This window comes from Eublepharis macularius, chromosome 5, assembly GCF_028583425.1.
Source record: "Eublepharis macularius isolate TG4126 chromosome 5, MPM_Emac_v1.0, whole genome shotgun sequence".
Lineage (NCBI taxonomy): Eukaryota > Metazoa > Chordata > Lepidosauria > Squamata > Eublepharidae > Eublepharis > Eublepharis macularius.
The window spans coordinates 39,688,935-39,711,419 of record NC_072794.1 but is presented as its reverse complement, the minus strand read 5'-3'; the positions used below and the strand labels follow the sequence as shown (position 1 = coordinate 39,711,419).

Sequence of the window (22,485 nt, the reverse complement as noted above, 5' to 3'; positions counted from 1 at the left end):
GAGCCATAGGAGGTGGGCTCTTTCTCTCTTTTCCTCATGCTTGCCTAAGAGATGTTTGTAATAGGAGAAAGTGCCCACCTCCCACAGCTATTTTCTATCTGTGAAAATGAGCTGGGTGAAAAGCAGGGGCAGAGTACCTCTGCACTCTCACACAGGAGTGCTTTATCTTTCACCCCAAGTATTATGAAGGAGAGTGAAGTTACACATTAAACTTCAGTAAATATAGGTTTTCCCCAATCACACATGAGTTGAGAGAACATGTGACTAGGCCATAACTCTCCCTGGGGGGAGAATTCCAGAGTGGCCAGATCTTGGTCACTTCCACACGCTCCAATATATTCGAGTTTTCCCTGTCCCAAAGCTGCATCTTCCCGATCCACTTCAAGAACTCACCTTCCACTTGTATCATCCTCATGCGTGTTTTGTGGGAGTTTGTCGTGGGGGGGGGGGGAAGGTCCCAAAACAGAAAATGTGTTCTTTTTTTTTTGTAATAGATTTTTATTAAGTTTTTTAAGAGGAAGAAAGAAAACTTTTTAGTATCAGGTTTGTGTACAAGATAGTCATTATACACCGAAAATTTCAAAAAATTTCCAATACAAACATCAATCCATAGAAAAAGAAACTAACCAACTATGCCCCCTTTTTCTCATTTATACAATACACATTCCATTTAGATCTCTCCAAGCACCTTTTAAATTCCTTGCTCTTTTACTCAACTACTCAATTCCTTTTCTCATTTCTTACAATTATTTATATTCTAAGTGAGCAGCTTCGTAAGGCACACTTCAATCCTTTAATTCTTAAGCCTAGGGTACTAAGTCCATGGCCAGTCCGGAAACAGAACTAAGAAAAACAAACAGACACATCTTTGTATTCTATTATTAGTCCCATTATTTGTGTATATCATTGACTAAGTGATTTCTTAAAGGAGAAAAGTATACAAAAGGATTTTTGTAACAGCCTACCCTCTGTCTTTCATACATCAAAACCCAAGCCATCGGAGGTTTTATACTTGTATTTTCATTACAAAAGGCAAAAGAAAGTGTATAGGTAGACTTAGCTTAACCAATAGTTTAAGTTTTGAAATTTAACAAGTTCCCTCTACCTCCCTAGTGTTTCCCCTATTAGTCCTAGAAGATATCTTGTCTCACCATCTTTCTTATACTTTTATTTAAAGGAAAGAAATCCAAAGAAGAAGATAAAGGGTGAGAAGGAAAGTAGAAGACTACAGAGACCCATTTGCCACACTCCCTCTAGTCCAGTAACTAAACATAAACAATATCTAATGTGTTAGAAAAGCATAGAGGATTGTATTAGGTCTATATTAAACCGCATGAAACAGAAGGAGGCATATTAAGCCTAGTTTCTTTCCAGATTCTCTAAGTTTTATGTTAAAGCAATTTAGATAGCATTTAGAACATGGACATATAAAAATCACAATATATCCCATATACCATCCTTATTTGCAAAAGCCCCTAACAACCCTATTAACCCACCCTTTTAATCTCACTTCAGTTTAAAGCTCTATGCCATATAAACAGCAAAGAAGAGAGAGGGGAAGAAAAGATAAAGGAACAAGGGTCACACTTTTAAGTTTCATTTTCCTTCTTCTTCTTTCTCCCTCTAGAATAGTATTGAAACTTGTTCTTTCCAATGATCAGCCATAGCCAACTCTTTTTGCCTTCTAGCCATTCATGCGAGGTGCCATTAAATACATTATAATGTCCCTGTTTGTCTCTCTTCATCTTTGTGATATGTTTCTTGATTGAAGTTTGTTGTATGCTTTGTATTTCATATAGAAGCAGTACGCTAAAAGTCTTCCTCACAGCTTCCTTTCCACCACACTCCTCCCACTTCTTCTCCTCTTTCTGTACTTTCACAGAAGAAAGCTGATTTTCTCCTCCATTTTGTTGGGAGTATTTTTCACAATTCCACTCCGATTTTCTTTTAGGTAAGTCTGTCCCATCAAAATTGTCTTCTAACTTGGCATCTAACACCGTGCTCGTGCCTGTTTTTATTCCAAGTGTTTCATCTGCTTTTCTTAATACACAATTCATCAGTTTAGAAATTTGTTGCAGCTTTAAAAGTATATCTTCAGAAAACACCATTTTGTCCACTCACAAATGTTCAGTCACAGATCTTTTAAAACTGGTAAAAAGCTCCTTTGCTCTTACTATTTGTGATTATAAAGTTTTTTGCTCCCCAGCTCTCCATCCCAGGAAACCTCTCCTTACGCTTCACTTCTTGAGTGTCAGTTTCCTAGTCCATGAGGTGGCTGCCTTTCCAGGGGATAATAAACCCCCCTCATCAAGCTGTTTAGCTGTTGTAAAGCAATAAACAATACTCTTACTTGGAGAAATGTCAGGTAAATCACTCTTTTTCGGTCTTTCAGTTGTCCTTGCATCTATCTTGTCAGGAATCCTTGCTTTGTTTTTGCTTGTTTCAAAGTCTCAGGGTTCGTAGCTGATGCGCCATTAAGGCTTCTTCCTCAGCCCTTGCTTTCAAGCCGGTGTGGGGGCTCCAACAGGGGGTTGCCAGTCCCCGTGAGCTCCTCCACCTTGCTCTGGCCTACCCCCCCATCTCCATGGGGGGGGGTCTTGAGTGCCCAAATCCCAGGGGATCGGGAAGATTATGGTACTGAGCTCATAAACTCAGCTGCCGTGACATCGCCATGCCATTCCGGAAGTCCAGAAAACATGTTCTGCACCTTGTCACAAATGATGTTGGTGCATTCCCGCCCAACTTTCCTTTTTTTTTTTTTTTGAGCACTTGTGGGATTGCGCTATATTGTTTTCCTGTCTTTCAGCTTTTATAGAAACTGGGCATGCACAGTACTCTGTTCTCTACCATTGATTTCCCACTCAAAGTTTTAAATGCAAAAGTGTTTAATAAATATGTGAAGAGTAGAGTAGTGCAATCACATATCCCATTATATAAAAGGCAAACTGTGTTCCTCACCATTCATTCCTTATCCCCACAGAGGCACAGTATGCAGGGATAAGGAGCAAGTGGGGGGCAAAATGGTTTGCCTCCCCATTGCCTCCTTGGGGCCTTCAGAGGCCTGGAAGGGCCCAGCGTTCTTGCAGAAAAGCTCAGTGAAGCTGCAAGGCCTTCCCAAAGTCCCACAGCAGTGGTGGCAGAGCTCCCCGCTTCCTCTGTGGGGCCTTGGGAGGACTGCACACAAGCCAAGTGGTGGTCAAGGGGTTGGAGGAGGAGGATGCCCCTGCTCTCTTCCCCTATTGCCCCCCTTAACTGATGTTGTGGGGAGAGGTATGAGGAGGGGGAGTGCTGCTAGGGCCCATTGTATTTTCCCAAACAATGGACCTCATTGCTAGTTTGAAATAAAATCAGAAATGGCATTCCATTCCCAATGTTGTTCCTAGACTGATAGTCTGATTGCTGAGTGATCCAATGTAGCAAGCACTGCAGTGTGATTCCCTTTGTATACATAGATATTGTAATAGCACAAGGGTTGTTTAAAAAAGTTTTAAAAGGAGGGGATTATATAATCACACATGTGAGCCAGACACATGTGTGGGAGGGGTAATGGTGAAAGGAGGGGTTGGAGATTTGTTGGAGGGCACTTCAAAAGTGCAAAAAAGGGTCCACATGCATTGATATGCTAGATAATTTTGCAGAAAAAATGGCATCAAAAATGGAAACAGACTAAAATAATTTTTACAAAAAATGCTTAAAAAGTGGGATTGTCATGACCTGCTCATGCATGGGAAACATTGACGTATATAATGAGTGAAATAACCCGCCAAAGTTCTGTTGGCAGGCCATCTCATTAAGGACCTGTAGAAGTGACCCTTTTCTGCCCAGGAAAGGCTACTGTGTTACCCAAAGGGCAGGTCTCCTTGCAAGTTGGGGGGAATTAGCAGCAAGGAGAAGATAGCAAGCAGGGAGTAACTGGGATCTTTTTCATCTATGTATATGAGGATCCCTTCCTCTAGAGAACTCTTTCAATAAACAGGCAAATGTCCAATCAAAAAGAGTTCTTTATTTAAAATATTCCAAATCAATTGCACACAAAACACACTGTACACACGTAGAGCTAACTAGTTTGACAGGGTGATGCATATGGGCTTGCCATGCAGCTTCTGACCGTTGAGGTGACTCAATGGCTTGGGCTTGATTGCCATCTGCCACTTGAACCAAGGGACCCTCCTTCTTGATAAACAAGATATTCACTCTTTGCACATCACCATATGCCCCCAAAAGAATAAAGAGGAATTGGGGTGTAACTCTCTTGGGGTTCAAATTTCTAACCAGCAGAATGGAGTTCCCTGCCCTGGTGAGGCCGGGAATAGCAATCCATCCTGTGGCAGCGGTGGCAGCAGCTGCTGATGGGATAGCCAAAGGAGCAACAGCTCCATGTACATTTCGTACTGAGAGGCCTGCAGCTTGAGGAATTGCAAAAGCAGGAGGCAAGCCAGCCCTTGTATATGGAGAGGCAGAAATTATGCCCAGAGCACCAAAAGTGGCTGCCGTTGTCTGGTCGAGGGAGGGCTGGCTGTCCCCACTAGGCAGGTCTGGCCGTGTCGTGTGTAGTCTCGGCTCTTGTCATTGTTGTACTTCATATGTAGGCTGGTGAGCTTGGAGAAGTCAATGTGGAAGGTGCAGCAGGCATTGTAGATGTTCTGCCAATCTAGGGACAATTTGGCATGCTGAGCACTCATAGGATCTGCATACTGCAAGAGAGCCTGGAACTGGTTGTTCTTTGTGAATGTTATTGCCACCCTAGTCGGAATGAAGAGGCAGACACCAAGTTGGATCTAAGGGCCACTTTATTAACTATATACATACAATACTAATAACAGCGGCAAGGGCCTACAGCGGTACAAGTCAAGCCACGGGGTCCCACAGACCACCGCCTTGACCTGTCTGGGCAAGCCCCGAAGCCCCGGGTGCGACCCATCCAATGGATGGCGTGGACCTGGCCAGCCAAGCAACGTGGTCACCCCCCTAATAATCTCCTAACACCTCAGCCCTACCCCTGGCAGCCGTCAAAGCAGTACCAGGCCCTCAGGCAGGCCCCTCTTCCCACTATGGGGAAGCGCCAAGGGTGCTCACCGTCCCGCACCTAACTGACCCCAAACCTGCCATGACAAAAACTAACAGGCTCCACCCTAAGCCAATCACCACTCCTATACATCGGTGCAAGGTAGGCGAAAAACCCCTCCTCCCACTGGCCAATTATGGAAGAGGGGAAAAAATTCCTACCTGGCTCTGATAACAGCAGCCAGCTAATCCTACACCAATATAGGGAGCGGAGGGTGGGCCGAGCAACTGATGCAACTGAGGCTGGGCACGGGCAGCGCAGCCTCTAAGGCTCTTGCCCCGCCCTGCCCAGCCAGCCCAAATAAGGAAGGGAGAGGCGTTGGTGCAGCCTCCCTCCTTCCAGTGCAGCAATTAACGGCACCCGGCTGACGCTGCACGCAGGTAAGTGCCGCATTATTTTCAGCACTGTGCCAAACTTGGAGAAGATCTGATGCAGAACATCTAATAATAATAGATAATAATAACATTCGATTTATATACCGCCCTTCAGGACAACTTAATGCCCACTCAGAGCGGTTTACAAAGTGTTATTATTACCCCACAACAATCACCCTGTGAGGTGGGTGGGGCTGAGAGAGCTCCAGAGAACTGTGACTCACCCAAGGTCACCCAGCTGGCTTCAAGTGGAGGAGTGGGGAATCAAACCCGGCTCTCCAGATTAGAGTCCCGTGCTCTTAACCACTACACCAAACTGGCTCTCTAGGGTTACTGGGTAGAAGAGGTTTTCCAAAATGATCCTCAAGACAGGGCTCTGACCAGCCATGGAAATCCCAGCATCGACAGCTGTGGCAGAGGCAGACAAGGCCAGGTTGCCCGACTGAAGCGAGTCATAGAGCAAACTAGAAAAAAAAACAGGGAAAAAAGTTGGAGACAGTTGCTTATAGTTAACATGTCCAGAAGATCGAGGGCCTCCGAGGGAGAGCAGCTTCTGTAAGCAGCACTTTGCAGCAAGAAGAGGGAGAAGGGGCTCAGAGTTGGAGGTGAGTGGAAGGTCCAGATCACACACACACAATGTGCATCTGTAAAACACTTCAGTCAAGTAAAAGAAAAAAATGTTGTGAAGGACAAAGTAAGTGCTGCCATAATCATAAGCATTGCTGGGCCCATTCTTCATGTCCTCAACAGCACATATGTAGGTACAACTGGGATGTTTGCAGAGATCTTGTGTGTTGTGGGACCTGGTACACACATACATTTTGTTGTATTTTTAGGTGAAGGTTCAATGACACACATAAAACATTTTTCCCCCCAGTTTCTGGTTGAAGGATATGTGAGGTTTACAGAATTTTCCACTTTCGGCCTTGCCCCTCCTTTTAAAATACAAGCACGTTTCGCAACTCCCTAGTGATGTCTTAAGGCTTAAAGTTAAGTCACTATCCTGACTGCCCTTTGAAAAGCAAATCTAATTTTCCCAGATATTCTTTATATCAGGAAAGCATGGGAGAAATAATGATTGAGGTTCAAACAGGTTTTTTTAATCTAACCTGGAGTTATTCTTAAGTGCCTATTATTGCAAGGAAGACCTTGCTAAGAGGTCTAATCACTATCTCACCAAACACATTAAGCTGTGTGATACACATATGGGATAATGCCATCCAATTTTTCTAAAGATACTAGCATCTACAATGAATGAGAAATATCTGAGGGGGTGTAATATAATAATGCCTTTTTAAATATTTGGGAAAGAACAGTTACTCCACAATTTTTATCTGAAATTCAGTTTCTAAACTTATTATAAAATGTCTGAGGGCAAAACTAGCCATGACTCTGTGGATCTGTGATTACTTCCAAGTCAAAGACACCACAGCTGGGTTGTAAGTTGCAAAAACTTGGCTGGGAGAAGTTTCAATGCCTTTTAATATTGCAATATTGTTAAAAAGGATAACAAAAGCAAAGGGAGGTGGGGGGGAACCATTTATGACAAATACTCCTACCACTTTTCCATTCATTTGTCTGTTCTACTTTCCCCTTTCTTTACATGGAAAGTGTCACATTCAATGGGCTTCACCTTTGTTTGATTTGACCCTTGGTAATGTCCAGACAAGTTTCTGCATTTTGGAACCTAATTAGTATTCAAGTGCTCTTCTCAGATACTGACAGGCTAGCTTCTAACACATTAATGAAAGTTATCATTTAGGATTAAATCAATCCCTTGAACATAATGCATACGTGAATAGATTTGGGTTTACCAGGGAGGTTTTTTAACTGTAAACACCTATTCTCTCTGGGTAAAAAGCATTTTACCCACAGCTACCCAAACCTTTCCTTATCTTAGTAAGGAACTCCTTCAGTACAGTAAGAATGAGTTTTCTTGTTTGTTTCTTCACTGTATATTTTAACTGTAGGTATTCTGCTCAATATTGCTGCCTTGCTGGTGAATGACATTGGGAATGGCAGATCGACATGTCATTGAATGAACAAATGACCCTGGAATGTTCTCTAAATTCTCCATGGTTTTGACATTGTGCCCATCAGTTTTGACTAGGAGCACACCAAGTGTCGTAGAGGATCAGCAAATTTATCCATCTAAAACTGCCTTTAGTGCCTGCAGCAGCTGGGATGCTTCAAAATAAGAGGAAAAATAACTTACGTAATGATAGACCACATTTCTGCAAATCTGATTGTCTGTCAATGTCCTCCTGAATTGCTTTATTGACAAAGGTAGGAGAGTGAGCAAATCTTTAGGATGAAGACTGTTCCTTTGCATCCATATAGGAGATATTGAGGCTAGTGCCCTGGGAAAAAAATACATAACACAATCTTTTGCATGTAATGGGCCACGACCTTATTGATTACAGCCATTGGAGCATTGGCAAGGCATAGGGCAATGGATCCACTGCATCAAATGCCCCCCTGCTGTCTGATGGTTGCTTCCCCAGCCCACCTGCTGGGCACCATAGGATGACAGAAGATGCATGATCATCCCTGCATGGCCAGGTGGCCCCTGCCACATAGGGAGAAACCTACAATGGCCAGGCCCAGGTGCGTGCCCTTCAGCTTCACCTCAGATGCCTTAAGGGAACCCTGAAGAAGCAGGGTAAGCTGCCTAGTCCACACTACTCAGTGGATCTGGCCCAATGCATCCAAACCACCTCAAGTTGTGACAATCAGCACCTCCCTGCTGTCACTCAAGGGAAGGAGGGAGGGAGAATATCCCACCACCTCCACTGCCACCTCCATAAATAATGACGATCATGCAGGATGCAGTGGGGGAGCTCAGCCATGTTTGTGCTCCTCCCTCTGCACCCCCTGCCTCAGCTCTTTTCCTTTGTCCTCAGCCTCACCTTTGGCCGGCACCTTGCCTGCTGGTAAGTCGGCAAGCTCCCTTTACAATTAGAATGACCCTGTCTCCAATAAAAATCTAAACAGTAGCTGCCCTTGAGAAACTGAGGGCCAAGCTACAAGTGACGAATGACACTTGAACGGCAAGTGGATTGAGTGCAGAGCAAGTGAACAGGGAAGAATACACTTGCTGTTCGAGTGCCATTCGTCACTTGTAGTTTGGCCCTCAGTCTTAGCAATTAAAATAAGGGGTGCAGGAAGAATTGGTTGATGGCCCTTTTGTGATTTTGCTGAAGAGACAAGGTCCTTTTAAAGCTGTACTGTGGCTTGTGTTCAGCAACAGAAACTGTTGCAAGAAATCGGAAGCAAGAATCCAACTGTGAGAAGATCCCTTTTTCTCATGTATATTTGTACTTTAGAATCCAGGCAAAGTATAAAATACTGTAACCCCTACTAACTGTGCCTCACATACATGCATGAGCGTTTCGCCAGATGTTTTTTCCAGGCTTTGTGAAATGGGCTAAATGATGGATATTTGTCCATATTTGGCAATATTATATTAGAGGAGCCCTGATGGATTAGACCAGTGGGAAACCAATTACCTCAGAGGTCCAACAAGCAAGTTATACAGGCTTCCTTTGAAGCTGCCTCCTAGCACTGGTATTCAGAGGTTTCCCATTTTTAAAGCATCTATGTGAGGAACAGCTATGTTTTAAATGATTAAATCGTTTGTGAAACATATCATTTTGCATATTTTATATGTCTTTGCCACTGCCTAATATTTCTTCCATGTATATCAGCAGATTTTCCTCTAAAATAGTCCTCACTGTTCGGGGGGGGGGGGGTCAATTTACAGAAAGGAAAGGAAAAACAAGTATTGTCATTAAACAGCATTCCTGCCTATCACAATGCCTATAGCCAGAGATTTGTTCACAGAGTAAACATAGGCAGTTCTGCCCTTGAAATATAGATCAAGATACATTGCAAAGATGTACAGAAGTCTGCTCTTTAAAAAAAAACCCAAATACCACAAGTGTTCTGACTGCTACAGGAAAACTTAAAAGAAAGGTTCTCATCTATTTTTACTTCAGAAGCATCTCTTGAGATTCCAAATTTCATTTTCTTCTCATAAGGGATACTCATCCCACATAAATAGTATCACAAAGGATGTATCATGTCACATCAGATAGCCTTCTGTGTCCTAGGAGTATACATCATGCATGTCCTTTATTGCCATAGGTGACCCTTATAACTTCCTTCGTATAGACAGGACAGGTGACTGACAAATTTCCAAATATAACACTGTTTTGAAATTCTTATTTTGGTTCAGTGAAGAAAAGGGAGGAAGTGTCTTGCTGAGATGATACATCACCTTTTGACCAACTGAACGGAATATGAAAGCAAAATAGTCTGATATCATGAGCAATACCAATATAACTCTCCTTTGAATGGCGAATATTTATTCATTTGGAGATTCTATAGCTTATTTTTCTCCACAATGGGGGCCAAAGTGACCCTTTTTATTGTCACAAAAACAATCCTGTCCGGTAGACTGGATACACAGTAAGCTTCCATGGAAGTGAAGGCATTCAAACCTGTGATCTGATACCCTAATATTCATACTATGCTTTCTTAATAGGCAATGGACAGCACATATGTCCAATAACAATCAGTCAAAACCCATTTTTTATGTTTGAATACCCATGGGAGGCCTCCACCAAGGGCCTATGATTGCTGTACAGCTGCTTGACATGTGCACCATGTGATCCTTACTGTATAAAGATGTACATCTCTTCTATCACTTATATATACATCAGAAGTGCTTGCCATATTCAGTGTGATTCAGCCTTTAGGTGATAGGTACTGCTACTCTTTTGGCAGACTGATTCTATGTTACCAAGGAATATTTAGACAGCAACAGAAAGTAACTTTAGTTAGGGATACTTGAACATGTGGTAGTTCATGTTCGGTTTGCCAGCTGCAAAAATGAAGCTGATTTTTCAACCAGCTTTTCAGGAGCAATTTGAATCAGAATATTTTAGATCGTATCAGTTATTATATCAGGTTTATCAGGTTATTTGTTCATCTGTTCAAACAATACAGCATAATGCACATGACAGCATTTCACACATGTATGTTTTCACACAGCCCAAGTTCTAGACATATCTTTGCTGCTTGACAGCCAATTGCATAAATAAAGTGAGCCTATTAATCTATCAGTGACTATCAACAAACACTACTTTTCAAAAAGTCTTACAGTTTAAAGTCCCTCATAGCAGCATTTAATTACCTGACATAAGTAATTAAATTTATGGCTTCATGGCTTCATCAGGACTGTCTAACTGGCTTTGGGACTTTGGCCAAAGCTTCCAAGTCTCCAGGCTAGGAAAGGGAAAGGAGGGCAGCAGAAAAAAGGAAGACTGTTGAGTGGGCAGTTGTCTTGCTCTGGTAGAAGCAACTTTCGGTCTGTTAGCCAGACAGGGCTGGACTGGGATTTGCAAGGAAGTTAGTTCTGACCATGTCTACAGCCATAAAAGGGATTATCCCGTGATAAGAAATTGCCCTGTCCCTACCCCGCCCCCGAGAACATCAGTGCCAATTGTTGCTCAAGATATGTTAATGAGTGTTGTGAAGGCATCATCTGGTCCATGGATTTTTTTTAAAAAAAACTTAGTACTGACTGAAAAGCTGATATGGCATGGAGCTCGAGTTTTCAGTGGATTTCACCTGAAGTCAAATTTGGACATTCTTGCTCTGAACAAATATACAGGGAATATAAAGCAAAGCAAAAGAATGTTCAGAATATTAAGAATTTTCTCAGTGTGGTTCACATCTCTGAAGTGGAAGATGGAAGAATTTTCATCAATAAAAGAAACTCTGTTAAAAAAGAGGACTATATTCAGCTTTATAATCTATAGTAGACTCTCGATATAGATAGACATTATGGATATTCCAATGGTAGACAATACCCAGTGATGAATAGATCTAGTCTCTATTGAATTAGGCACACTTTTGACAGTGGCTCAATGATTCAGAGTTAAAATTATCTTGGAAAAATGTATAGTAATGATAGCAATGCATTTTGAGATGTAGGGCTTTTAAAGAACCCAGTTATGGATTACATTTTAAGAGATGACTGTGACAAACACCTGCCAGAACTTGAGTGCAACTCTTCTAAACACTTGAGCACGGAAGCACTTTCCAAAGGCTAATTAACAAACTTTGGTTTGGGCTGGCAGGTGTGCAAAAGCTTTCGTTGGAGAATTGTGTGGGTGCATTTCCTTTTTTTAATCCAGGAGTGTACTTCATTACAAGACGAGAAGAAAAGAGCTTTGACTTTGTCAAGATTTCATCTGCTCTTCAGTGATGTAAAGCATGTCAAAGACAGCCTCTGCTTTGTTACGTTCTTTTTCTTTGCACCAATTGTTCTTCCTAGAGGGCGAAAATTGGAGCACAGGCCCAGGCTTGTGCTTCTTATTCAAACAAAATCTCCTATTGATTTTACTAAGAAGGTTCCCTGAAATAAGTACTTTAGATTTAAAGCTTTTGACTGTTTCTTTCCTGCAGGTGACATTAATAGCAAAATCCAAAACACATTGAGATTTGAAGAATCTTGCTGTGGGTGGTGAATATTCTCAGTAATATTATTATTTCTTGGGATATTTTCAGTAATATTATCTCTTGGCTTCAAATTGGATGAAAGACTCTGGCTACCCCACTGAGAGATAAATCCAAGGGAAGGGGATATGCGGGAGAAATAATCCAAGTAACAGTCTGTCTTTAAATGCTTGAGGTCATGATTTACTAGTGTCTTGTCGTGTCAGACCAAGTACATGCAGATTCAGCCCAAGGAGAAAAACTCTTGGTTTACACTTTTTTATTTAATCTTGATAGCCATTAAAATTTAGGGGAATCTTGGGAAAAAGTATACCATGTATTTATGGAAACAATATTATTTGATTTTTCCATGTTACAAAGTTTAGTTTCTACATGAACTTTGGGATTTCACTTTAAATGCGTTTTTCTTAATTGTGAAGTAATCACGTAGAATTAAACAAAAATGAATTAACATGGCTCAAAAGTGTTTGTGGGGTAGCTGAACATCACAATAACTAATATGAGAGAGAGACTATAAAGCGCTTCATTCTTTCATACGCTGCTCCCAATGTGGATTCATTTATCTTTATGTTATCACGGTGCTCCGTGATAACATAACTTCCAGTGTGACTTGGAAGTCACTGTGTCATACCAGGGCTGATTCTCATCTCAGCAAGAATCCAGTCTGGAATCACAAATTCCACTCATGGTGAGATTCTTTCCAGAACAGACCCAGGGCCCATCATTTTCTAATTGGTCTCCAGCTCATTCTGGAAGGGGCATGGGAAGTAGAAATAGCATAGCCTGGTACATCACTGAATCACCTATACTTGAATGCCTGGATATCTCTAGTGCATTGAACAAGTAGCTTTGCCACTTACCCTTTCACTGTGCCATGCTAAGTGCAATGTGATGCCCACAGTGAATTGCTGAATCCATTCCATGTTCACAGTCGACTTTATAATATGTGTGCATTCCACCCTTCACCAAAACCTTTTAGAGTGGAACGAATCTATTCAGCTGATCTTTTATTATTAACTAACTCAAAATTTCCTATCTGTAAATGAGAGTGCCCTATGGCATAGAGGCATTGCAAAAACAAGCACAAGAAAACTGTAATGACATGTTGCAAATTAGAAGTAAGTATCATATAAATGTGTTGGTAGAAATGCTGAAAATTATGAAACAATGTGTATACTTGGTAGAACTATGCCTGCACTGTATATAGATATTAAATCAAATTAGAGTCTGGATGTATTTATCATAATTTGAAAAGTTTGTGAAAAGAAAGATTGGTCCAAGTTTTGGCCTGCTCAAGAGAGATGACAAAGGTTTGGCTGTTAGCATGTAATCTGTGCTGGCAGCTTTATGTGGGAACGCTTGTACAGCACCTGCTTCACATCATGCTTGGCACTAACTGGCCCGCTCAGCTTTGTTAGCACTAAAATTTAGACATAGTGAATCTGGCTTTCTGAAAGGAAGAAACGATTCTGTGAAATTTGATTGAATATTGTGTTTGTCCAGACTTTTGTGGGGGTGGAGACTAAGAATGAACAGATGCAGGAATAAAGAAAGTTCTAGAATAAACATATACACATTGCTATATATTGCTATGAAAAAACATGTTGCCTCTTTACGTAAATATGAATGTAAATGTTTGCTATTTATTTATATAGCATTTTAGAGTTTTGTTAGGGCTGAGTCAGAAGTGCTTTTCAAACCACAGCCCCACTCATTTTAATGCCCCCCAGGTAATTCCTTCAAAGGTGTTCATGGACTCAGAAACCTTACCCTCTTTCTGAATTGATTTCATTTGCCCTCAGTGAGGTCACCATTTAGCCAAAGAGATCAACAGCTAAATGCGGGGCGGGGGGGGGGGGTGTAAAACCAAATTTTAATAGGTTAATATAAAGGTAAAGGTAGTCCCCTGTGCAAACACTGAGTTGTTACTGACCTATGGGGGGGGGGAGACAGCGGATCACAACGTTTTCTTGGCAGACTTTTTATGGGGTGGTTTGCCATTGCCTTCCCCAGTCATCTACACATTACCCCCAGAAAACTGGGTACTCATTTTACCAACCTCAGAAGGATGGAAGGCTGAGTCAACCTTGAGCCGGCTATCTGAACCCAGCTTCCACCAGGATCGGACTCAGGTTGTGAACAGAGCTTGGGCTGCAGTACTGCAACTGACCACTCTGTGCCATGGGGCTCTAATAAGTTAATATACTCTAATTTAAATTTTCAAGAAGAAATTAAAGGGATAGGAGAGATGAATTGTTTTCATAACACGATTATCTGCTAATATGTGGTGCAGCATTTTTTAAAAAGTTCTCTCATCTTGTAATACTTTCAACAATCTTAAGATTTCATTTTTTTTAGCCATTTCAGTACTCTCAACGAACTGTATAAAAAGGCATAGATCCAGAGGAGTTAGCCGTGTTAGTCTGTAGTAGCAAAATCAAAAAGAGTCCAGTAGCACCTTTAAGAATAACCAATTTTACTGTAGCATAAGCTTTTAAGAATCACAGTTCTCTTCGTCAGATACGTGACGAAGAGAACTGTGATTCTCGAAAGCTTATGCTACAGTAAAGTTGGTTAGTCTTAAAGGTGCTACTGGACTCTTTTCAATTACAAAAAGGCAAACATTAATATGATAAATCTACAGGAACACCTATAGTTTTATGCTTGGGAAAAGGAAACAATAAAGAATCTCGTTTCAAACTTCTTTTAAAGAAACAAAAATAAAACCTGAAACCACAATACACTTCTGGAAAAATTCCTATGGTACTATCTATATACTTTACCATACTGAAGGGATTTTTGAGAATTTTGTTAGTGAGACTACATCAAATAGTAGATATACTCAGCAGCGGAGTTATGTTCATTCCTATAATCAATGCCAAGAATTCAAAAAAGACTGCCACTTAATTAGCACACACCTTTGAACCAGAAAGTTCAAGCAGTTGTAGTTAATTATAGTAATTGTACCTAACTGTGAATAGACTGAAAAAAATTATAATCTACTTATTGTGAAAGTACCCCACAATACTTTAATGATGAAAGACCTCTAGATTCTTCCATAGAAGAGTACGTTTTCCAGATTTTGTCTTAATTTAAAATTAAAATTGGGCCACACGCTTTCCAATACACTTAAGCCAGCATTAGTAGAACTGGCTATACCCTTCTAAGTTCATGTATTCGATGGACTTAATATGATGTAACTCTGTTCAGAATAACACTACAAATCCTTTGTTTGGGCTGCAGTTTCTAAAAGTTTAATTAAAAGGTTCAACCAATTTCATTTATACCCCACCTTGCTCCCCAACGGGGACGCAAAACATCTTTCATTGTTCTCTCCTTTATTTTATGCTCACAACAGTAACCCTGTGAGACAGGTAAGACCAAGAGTGTGTGACTGGATCAAGGTCACCCAGCAAGCTTCCATGGCATAGTGTGGATTCAAACCTGGATCTCCCCGATCCTAGTATGACACTCTAACCACTACTCCACACTGGAAAGGCTTATCTCAGTCCTAAATATTAGCAGGGCTTTATATTAGATCAAGAATTGCCAGGCCAGGCCTGACTATCAACAGGTAATCAGAGGGCAGGGACGCGTGGGGGATTGCTGGTGGATGGCTGCATAATGTTACTTCTGAGTTTCAACTGCAAAATTATATGAGAATTTGTTGTGGTTAGTAAAAAAAAATAATTAAAATAATCACAACGTCATTATCATACACCAGTTACCTGTTTTAAAGTAAAATAAGTTGTGCTTTGGCATATGTACATATGAAAAGCGTGGGACTCTAATCTGGAGAACCGGGTTTGATTCCCCACTCCTCCATGCCAACTGGGTGACCTTGGGTCAGTCACAGCTTCTAGGAGCTCTCTCAGCCCCACCCACCTCACAGGGTGTTTTGTTGTGGGAGTAATGACATACTTTGTAAACCATTCTGAGAGGGTATTAAGTTGTCCTGAGGGGCAGTATATAAATCAAATGTTATTTGAATGTTATTATTAACTACATACCTGAAATACCTGCCTAAATTGCACCCCCAATATCCGAAGAATGCATTTCCTATGCACTTTAGAAGAAATGATGGCTTGTCTTATTTTGTTGATAGGAACTCTGATTTTCATTCTATGTTAAATCTCACCAGTCAAGATACTTTATTTTACTCACTCACCTAAAATGGAGCAGTATCTTGTCTTTAACAACAACAATATCCTTATAATTTGATAGGCTTCAGTTCTCATTAGGAACTGGGAACAGTTAGAGGATTTTTCCCCTGAAATGGCCATCCCTAAATCTCTATTGATATTACAGCTGGTCCAGAATTGTGCCAGATTTGTGTTCTGGTACAGAATCTGTTGAGGCCGCATAGTTTGGCAATATTTCTTTCAAATCCTTTCACGTTAGACCAATCAGAAGATCTTTCACTATGCTTGCTTTCAGTCCATCTATAGGGAATCTCCTCACGCAGGTCATAGTACTATTGTGCCAAAAATGCCAGAACTTCAGTAATGCAGAATTTAATTTCCACTGTGCTGTAATTCTTTGTGATGCCACAATAACTCATTTTTTCTTCATCCAGATATCAGACTCAGCTCTAGTTAATGAGATTTCCTGCTGATATTACTGAGTTTTAAACTAGAAACCAGGAACCATACTGGCACTCTCTTTGAGCTAAGCTTCTAAAAAGAGATGCCAGTGTTGCTTAAGTATACAGGAATGTATACAGGGATGTATACAGTACGAACTTAAACTGGTTTTAACATTTACCCCTTTGAATCAAGCAACTTTGGGAACTGTAGTTCTTTTTTCAGCACTAGGAATATCTAATAAAGAATCATCTACAAATTCACCAAACTGCAACATTCAGAATTCTGTGGCTGTGTGGGGAAGTCTATAAATTGTAACAGTACAGTGACATAGATAGTGTGTAGATTGTTAATCTAAACCTCAGAAATTATTAGTATTGGACGTTGAGATACAACAGGCTCAATATTTGAATTTACCCTGCTTGCAATGTTTGGCTATATTTCAAATTCCTGAAAATGGCCTTCTCATAATTTAGAAATATGATGTGTTTGGGTACCAATTTTGTATCTTCTTGATGTTCATTCTTTAAAGTGTTCAAAAGGGGCCCATTTTTTAAAATTTATGAGCTTGACTTGAATGTCTTTAAAATAATGTGTAATTTATAAAACAGACCCTGGGCTCTCGTGACTCATGACTCGACTGTTCATCTTGTCCCTTTGTTACTCTCCTTATCTCAGATTTTAGATTAAAAGATCTTTCAGGCAGGGACCTGTCTTCTGGATAGAATATTGACAACATTAACAATAATAATGTACATTTGATATTTAAAATCACAAACCAGGAGTCCAATGATTTGAGAAAAAATCCTTGCCTCATGAATCAAAAAGCAACAAGAAGAAAATTCCCACCGAGCTACTATTCTCAAATGGTTATACAAATAAAGGAAATCAATTTAAATAATCTTGATAAACACCTTTCTTAATGTTTACAGATAATGCTTATAAGTAGACATGGACACAAACCAAAAAAATTTAATGACTCTGCGGTTCGTGGTTCGGTGCTGCCCACCCCAGGGCCTGGCAGCAGCCCTGGCACCAGAGGGAGGGAGGGACTAGAGCCCTAGCCCACCACTCCCACAGACCTGAACAGATCAGGCACTTATGTGAGCCCTCAGCCGAGGTGCCCACTGAGCTTGACCCCAGTGCCTAGCAGCAGGCCTGACACCAGAGGGTAGGAGAGACTAGAGCCCTAGCCCACCACTCTCACAGACCTGAACAGATCATGCTCTGATCAATAATCAATGTGAGCCCTCAGCCGAGGTGCCCACTGAGTTTGGTCCCAGAGCCAGGCAGCAGCCCTGGAACCAGAGGAGATAGATCCCTATCCCTGAAATCCAAGCTGAATTATACTCTCAGTCTCTCTCTCCAAAGGCTAGCAAGTGGCAAGCAAGAGCTCTGTCCCACTTCACTGCTCGCTGAAAGTGCAACCCAGCCTGGGAGCCCACAGCTATTTATAAGCACAGGACCCATTGAGCAACAAAGAAGGTCTGTGTTTGGCCATCAGAGCTGGCTATCAGGGTTTAAAGGGATGAGATTGGAGTGCCCATGGCTACAGAACACCCCCTTCCCCCTCCCTCCCCTGGCTGTCTTCTCCCAACTTGTAACCACTTTGCAGCTCTGTGGTTGGAAGGAAGACCTGCCGATCAAGGTAAGCTGGGCTTCCATTTGTGTTTCCAGGGTGACAGAAGGAGCACAGACAGAGTTCAGGCATTCCCCTGGCTCCATTGCCTGGGGAATTGATTGCTGGCGCCTGAGTATCTGGCTTCCCGAACCACGGCTGAACGTACCAAACCAGGCCCTCTCCCGAACGCTGGTTTGTTGGCCGTGGACAATCACGAACCGCTGGATCACGATCGTGCGATTGCCAATTTCGTGGGTTTTTGAAGTTCGTAATGCGGTTCATGCCCATCTCTACTTATAAGAGGTGAGCAATTTCTAATTCAAGTCAAAGGAAGATAGAACATCACCAAAGACTGTTGAGGGATTCAAACAAATTCAGACAGATGTTATCCAATTTTCTTTTAAAAGTTTGATTCCAAATTTCTATAATAGCCCACATTTTTTATGGTGCAGTTTGATCAGCAACCGTTTTTTCCAATGCCTTGAAGAAATACATTAACTCCATACTGGTCACCAACTGCTTACCATTCTGATTTTAAGGAAAGAGAAATATATAAATAAAAGCCTGCACATTGATATGTCTCTTAGAAAGTCCTAATGTAACCCAAATATGAGGTCTTCTTAATTAGATGGGGGAATGAGCATTAAAGGAAACACAGAGAGAGGGGGTAACTAGGAATCTCCACCTATCTATATGGGGATTATTCCCTTAGAGAACTCTGGTTTCTCTTCAGATCGTATAATTTTTTTTGCCTTAGAGAACTCAAAAATAAATTAGGCAGGTGCTCAACAGGAAAAGTGTTTTTAATTAAAAGAGAAGTAAAAGGGTGGTAACACAAATACAGCTCACATACAAGGCTGACTAAGAAAATCAGGGAGGAAAATGGGAGAAAGTAATTTGGTATAGGGTGATAATTACCAGTCTGAAGAAAAAGGGGGACTGCGGGAGCAGCAGCAGAATGAACAGCATTTCATGGGGAGAAGGAGAGAGGACTTGGACGTGTCTGAGAGTGCATATATGGATCCAGAACACACACACACAGCTGGGCAGCCTAGTTTCAGAGCAAAATGTATCCTGGACCAAGGCTGCTCCCAAAAACAATGCCTTAATGCCTTGTCCACGGGTAGGACAATAAATTGGAAAAGGTGTGATATGACTATCTAGAATGGACTATAGGTAAAAATATTGCTTGATTACCTGGTAAGTGCCAGGCAAGAAGGCTATCAGATGTGCTGAATAGCCTTGATTAGGTAAAGGGGAGAGGAGAGATAGAAGGTTTTGATAAGATTAGGTAGGGATTTGTCTCAGGAAGCCTTGTTATCTCTGCTGCTCTCTGGAACATGGAGGACTATCAGTCAGTCATTCCCGCTATAACTTATGGCTTGGTAACTTTCCAGTCTCCAGGACGGCTGGCACCCTCTCTTCCTGAGGCCAGGCAATGTCTAGGACTCATGGTAAGGGGTTTATGATATTTCATATCTATAAACTGCCCTTGCAGTGTGGGGAGGGGTGTCTGATTGCTAATACTAGTCACTATTTCCTCAGAACTATCAAGGCAATGCAGCTCTGTAGCCAATTGTTTAAATATAGGGTGAGCAAGCCAGCCAGTTATTTATAGGGTTTCTTTAAAAAAAATAAAGACTTGTTATATTAATTTCTCCAATTGAGCAAATGGAAAAAAGTGGCCACAAGGCAGAAGGAAATGAAACTGCACCATCACATCTAATCCACACAGCCAAAAAGCTGTGCGGCACACTACTAAAGAAGATAGTGGAAGGCGAGGAAATCCAAAGCTTGGCTCACAAGTGATCTTGGTTGCTGAAAATGGAATGCTTGCCTGCTGACCATGTTTTGACACAAAGTTGACAGCACCCCTAATAATATGTATTACCAGGTTATGTAACCATCATATCAAGCTTAGTAAAGAGTTTTGCATATTATTCCTTGGAGTCAGTGTTCTGGTGCTATTGATACAATTATAATTGTTTACAAGATGAAAGCAAGGTCAATATCTTCTTGTATGAGGGAATACAGACACATGAAAAGTTTTCAGCCTGCCGGTATCAGAATTGTAACCGCCCCCCCCCCCAAACAAATAAACAAAGAACAAAAAATGAGTCCAAAACACAGAGTTACTTCAGACAGATAGGAGAGCCATGCTACTGAAATGGCTGTGGTGACAACTTCTTTGATTGTTATCCTACCTACTTCTTTGATTATTATTAGGGATGTGCGTTTCAGCTTTCTGAATGCCGAAAGAAAGCCGAAACAAAAGTGTTTCGGCTTCTTTCGGGTTAGCCGAAACGTTTCAGAGAAAGCCAAAACATTTTGGCTTGTCAGAACTGTGGCTAGATAATGTCCTTACTCCAGACTACCTTCTGCAATCAGACAACAGTCCATTGTTTCCAAAAGGGTTTTACTGAAGAATTAGTTCATTATAGTCCACTGGCCTGGATACAATATCCAGGATGGTACATAAGCATTGTTACCAATGACAGGCAAAGCATGAGGTACAAAGTAACAGTTCCCAGCAGGCCCAACCTCCCCCCATAGTTCTCAAAACAACCCCTTTGAAGCCAGGAAAGCGAAAGTTCTTCAAGGCCGGTTCTTGGTGGAACAGCAGTAGCCAAAACAATTCTTCTCTGTGAGATAGCTGCCTGGGAACCTTGGCACCTGTGAAGAAAGCACTTAAACACTGAAAGGATTAAACATGGAGTCGGTTAGGCAAGGATATACATGAAAGCATTCTGAACCTGACACGGCTTAGCCGAAAGAAAAAAAGCCGAAACGTTTCGGCTTATTTCGGCTTTCTTTCAGCTTTTCAATGGGAAAATGCCTCCGTATTCCCGGACGTCCGGGGGAGGCATTTTGTGACCGAATCAGCCCAAAATTGGTGGGGACCTTCCTCTAACCCCTCTCTACAAACCCCCCAAGTTTCAGACCGATTGGACTTTGGGGGAGCCATGTTATGGCCCCCCAAATCAGGTCCCCCTATCCTCCCATAAGAAAGCGAAGGAGCAGCATATTGTTAGCATGCTGCTGCTCATCTTCTTCATTATTTCCTATGGGGAAAAAATGAAGAAGCAGGCTTCCTTTGTCAGGGTTGGCATTTTGCATGCAAAATGCCCCCTTACCCTCAGGGGCCCTTCTCCCACCCTTCCTCCCACCCCCCACCAAGGCTCAGCCTGCTCCCACTTGGGGGGGGGGCATTTCATGGCCTCCCCAAGTAGGTGCTCTGCTCTCATCTCTACCACTGACAGCTGGGGGAAGCTTGTCTTGCCAGGGGTGGCATTTTGCATGCAAAATGCCCCCCAGCCCTCAGGGGCCCTTCTCCCACCCCTCCTCCCACCCCCACCAAGGCTCAGACTGCTCCCACTTGGGGGGGGCATTTCATGGCCTCCCCAAGTAGGTGCTCTTTTCTCTACCACTGACAGCAGGGGGAGGCTTGTCTTGCCAGGGGTGGCATTTTGCATGCAAAATGCCCCCCAGCCCTCAGGGGCCCTTCTCCCACCCCTCCTCTCACCCCCCACCAAGGCTCAGCCTGCTCCCACTTGGGGGGGCATTTCATGGCCTCCCCAAGTAGGTCCTCTCAGCCCCTAAAGTCCACCCCTTACAGCCCCACACAAACCCAATTCCCCCCCAGCTGCCACACACAGACCCAAATCCCCACATTAGCCCCTCACAGACCCAAATCCACCCCCACCTGCCCCACACCCATAACCCCAGGAACAGGCTGGCAAAGGCCAGCCCTCTCCCTTTGTTCCCAGCCCCATTGTTCCCTATGATGGGAACCAACTGCACAACAAAGAATAAAACACGAACAACACAAAATAAAGTTTTTTTAAAAATTATTTTCTCCCTTTCAAAGTACAAGTAGGCAAAGCATTATGACACATTACACCAGCAGTCCCCCACACAGAAAAATTAACACAACTCACTTAACATCAGAGAATCACAAAACACGATTCCTGTCAAAAACACTTTATTTCTTGAACAGCTTTAGGTTACACAGCAGGGGGGCACACCAAAGGGCATGGCAGCAGTATCTTAGACAAAAATAACACAACTCACTTAACATCAGAGAATCACAAAAGCACAATTCCTGTCAAAAACACTTTATTTCTTGAAGAGCTTTAGGATACACAGCAGGGGAGAACACCAAAGGGCATGATAGAAGTGTACTACACAAAATAATACAACCCACTTCACCGTTTTTGACAGCAGTTGTGTTTGTGTGATTCTCTGATGTGAAGTGAGTTCTGTTATTTTTATGTAGTACACTGCTTTCATGCCCTGTTGTGCCTTCCTAGTGTGTAA

The 22,485-nt window shown here is 42.0% G+C and overlaps 1 pseudogene; it reads right to left on the bottom strand.

The window, feature by feature from the left end:
• Window positions 1-4,061: 4,061 nt before the first annotated feature.
• LOC129330313 (polypyrimidine tract-binding protein 1-like) overlaps window positions 4,062-22,485 on the bottom strand; it is a 75,883-nt pseudogene continuing 57,459 nt past the window's right edge.